Source organism: Poecilia reticulata, unplaced genomic scaffold (genome assembly GCF_000633615.1).
Source record: "Poecilia reticulata strain Guanapo unplaced genomic scaffold, Guppy_female_1.0+MT scaffold_207, whole genome shotgun sequence".
In the NCBI taxonomy this organism is placed as follows: domain Eukaryota; kingdom Metazoa; phylum Chordata; class Actinopteri; order Cyprinodontiformes; family Poeciliidae; genus Poecilia; species Poecilia reticulata.
In genome coordinates, this window is record NW_007615021.1 from 163,515 (window position 1) to 167,263 (window position 3,749).

General features: G+C 37.5%; 1 protein-coding gene across 1 annotated transcript in view; it reads right to left on the minus strand.

The window, feature by feature from the left end:
- Positions 1 to 2,212, minus strand: part of LOC103460206 (interferon-induced protein 44-like) — a 4,814-nt gene extending 2,602 nt beyond the window's left edge. Inside the window, exon 1 of the mRNA XM_017303199.1 lies at positions 2,195 to 2,212. The gene's annotated coding sequence lies outside the window, so the exon portion shown is untranslated. The remainder of the gene's footprint in view (positions 1 to 2,194) is intronic.
- Between the last annotated feature and the right edge of the window lie 1,537 nt (positions 2,213 to 3,749).

The following is a 3,749-nucleotide window of genomic DNA, read 5'->3' on the forward strand; positions in this document are numbered from 1 at the left end:
GAGGCGCCACATGCCTCACAGCCCCCAGGCAGTGAGGCATATGCTCTTGCCTCACTGCCTGCCTCACCTCGAGTTTGTTCTCTGCCATTTCTTATCGCTCCTCCGCACACAAAACACGATACACACACAGTTGGTGACAAAAAACACTACATTATATACATAAGCGAAATTATGGAAAATCAGTCCATATATTAAATGTTTCTTAGCCATTTTATTKCYGGCGTACAGACAGGACGAACATGCTGTCATATAATGGCAGCCAGTGCAGTTAGCGAGAGGTTGCGCAATCGCAGGTGAGGCTGAGCTCGCTGCTGCCTCACCGGCTTCACTTCTGAGCATTTGAATGGAAAAATGCGACAATACAGTGATTTTTAAGACAAAACTAATCAGAATTGGTTATACTAAGTAAGAAATAGATACTTTATAGTCCAAACCACAGGGTGAAAATAGCAATATTTTATTATTTTTCCATGATAACAGGTGAGGTTCTGCCTCACCTGCCTCCCCTGACCGCACGTTACTGATATATATATATACCGGGACGCCGCTAGGAAGCTTGGGCAGCCTGACAAAAAATTTAAATTTAAATTTAATACTCCAGCTTTAATTTCACTTAGGAGAGGGCAGGTCAGGAGGGACGTGGTGTAGAGCTGCTGTTGTTTGACTCGTCTGTTAAGTGGTAAAAGGTACAAGGGACATGTTAAATATATGAATATCTTGGTAATTTCTTTCTTTAATTTATTAAATACTAGTGAAAAGGAGGCAAACAGTAGTATGAGCTAAGCTAATTATGCTAAATAGTTGATAATCTCACACAGTCTACCCACCTCTCGGAGAAAAACTGGGTTACAAATTGACACTCTTGTCTTTTTCTCTCTGTCGCCCTCTATTTGTTTTTTGAAAACCTGATTTTATCATTAATTAAAATCAGGTTAACCGCTAAACCTTGCATCCTTTTTTCAGATTCTATGGGTAATTGTGGTATTTTCCTGACCACCAATATTTCTGACTCAATGGACAGCAATGGTGCATGTGTGGTGCACTATAAGTCAGGTAATGTCCAGTTCAGTAATATACTGATGCTGCCTTGCACTCTGTCCTTCTCTCCACATGTCGCTACTTAGCAGTAGGTGACAGGTTACGTTGTGTTGCATTCAATGTTGTCGGAAAAATAGAGATTCATGCACACAATTAATGTCCGATTTGCCATAGCTATTTATTGAATTCATTGTTGCCAACTGGGGTGGCAATAGGGGTGGCAAGGCTCTTATTTGGGGTGGCAACTGCCACCCCATGCCACCCCAGTTGATCCGCCCCTGAGTAGACTGTCAGTATAGTTTAGAAAATTCTTTAACCTATTGGCTACTGAAATACAAGGGAAACATCCAACTAGTAGTTGTGAATCATTACAAGGTTGTGAATCATTACAAGGTCAGTGGTCGTTTGGCACTACGAAAGGTCTCAGGCAGGGGTGTCAAACTCCAGTCCTCGAGGGCCGGTGTCCTGCAACTTTTAGAAGTGCCTCTGCTGCACCACACCTGAATAGAATAATTAGGTCATTAGCAAGACACTGGAGAACTGAGGAGGTAATTAAGCCATTTGATTCAGGTGTTTTGTACCTGTGGCACATCTAAAAACTGCAGGACAGCGGCCCTTCACGACTGGAGTTTGACACCCCTGGTCTAAGGGATAGAAAAGTCAGGCCCCTGATTCTATTACAAAAGCCAAATATACATTTTTCATAGGCTGCTAACACAAGGAAGAAATAAAAATATAAATTAGAGAATTCTTAGCAGGTTTAATAGTATAGCCAAATCCTGCCAGGCTTATAGAAGTAGTTTAACCCTACAGCTCATCAGCCAATGAGAAAGTAAGCGGCCAAAAGGCTCAAGGAAGTGGCTCAGTGCATTAGCAATATGTTAACACACCGTAAAATGTACACGCGTTACATGCATGTCAAATACGGATGGCCTATGTGGGATTTGACATGACCAGACACTGAAACGGCATGAGAGGTCAACACATAGACCAATAGAGTAAACTTGATTGGTCAGTTCCCCCTCACGTCCAGTTTAATGCGTCAGCTATAAAACTAGCTAGGGTCCCTTTGAAGAATTGTTCCACAGATAAAAGATTGTGAAACAGAAACAAACATACTGGTAACATGCAGATGTACAGACAAAAATGTACTCACTCCCAGCAGGTTGTTTTTCTCCATGGCTCTTCTAAAACTGTAATGGAGAATTTAGAACAATGTCTGTGGCTAAAAAAATCATCAGTCTTGCAATAGAAAGCAGAATTTTTTTATTTATATTGCATTTGATTAAATACATAGATGAGATGGTCAAGCAATCTAACAGTTCATTGAATAGTAATTTAAGGACCGAAAAACATATTTTTCATAAATATGTGATTTACACGTAAGTAAATCAATTCTACTTACGTGGAGACGGTGGAGAAGCTAAACACAGCAAAACAGATTAAATTAAAAAAGATCAAAACTAATACTTAAAAAGTTTGTTTTTTTTTCATTAAGGTTATAGATTGTCAAGAAGATAATGTTTCAGTTCAAATCATGCTTCAGTTACTATTCTACACTTCTAGGTTTCATTTTACTCTTTACCACACTGTTATCCAGCCATCAAAAGAATTTCTGGAAGACATTCTGCAATAAGAAAATAATGCTCCCACATCACCTTCATGCACATTTCACATTGCATAATTAGATTTTTTTTGACATGTTAAAAGTTTCCATCCCATGATTGTCACAGCTTTTCTATGACATTTATATACAGAACACATGCACAATTCTTGTTGAAATGCCAATGCGACTCAAATGTGTTTGTACTTCTGGAAACTTAATCCCCCACTTGCTACCTTAATGATATAATTCCTTGTGGAGACTTTTAAAGCATTGATATTTCATGACAAAAAATTCATTATGAACAACATGAAATGAGTTGTTACAGAATTTCCCCAGGCATAACACAGCAAGAAACTGAAAATCCTCTCATTGACATTAATCATTAATTAAGTCAAAAAATGAGGACATGGTTACTGTACTTATAATAAATCATAAAAGTTGGTATTTACCAAAATCTATCATGTTCTCTATCTAAAGCCCAGCTAAACCCTAACCCATATTTAGATGGTTTAACTGTAACTTTATTTCACTAGAGTGATTTAAAACAGACAATAAGTTAACGTATATATTTTATGTGTTGCAATCAAATAACTTTGTAATACTAACCGGATGAAAAGCGTTTACCCATGACTGGAGGGAAAATGTGCTATAACAGACAGAGAGAAAATGAATGAAGAGTTATTTTTTTCACTCCACCCTCTTCTTTTTGATTTTTTGTATAGCTTTTTTAAAGCTACAAATATTATTATTTTTAATCATAAGAATACTGAAGCATTTACTCACACAGTTCCCAACACACCATGAAAAAACTAATCAGGTTAAACAATTAAATTAGATAAGAAATGTAATATATTGTCTCAAACAAATGAATTTGTTATTCACTGCAGATTATTTACTGAACATACCTGAAGGGCTGCTGTGCTGCAGGGAAGAACTGCCACAGTGATGATAAAGGTTCAGGTTTGCAGTTATTTGTAGGATTTTTTTTGTTTCACTTTTAGTCTGAATAGATCGTCTGAGTTATAAGACAACCCACTGGAGCACAAATTTTAGTTTCACTTGTTTCTTTCTGCATACACTGAAGAAAGAAAACATCCTATTTAAC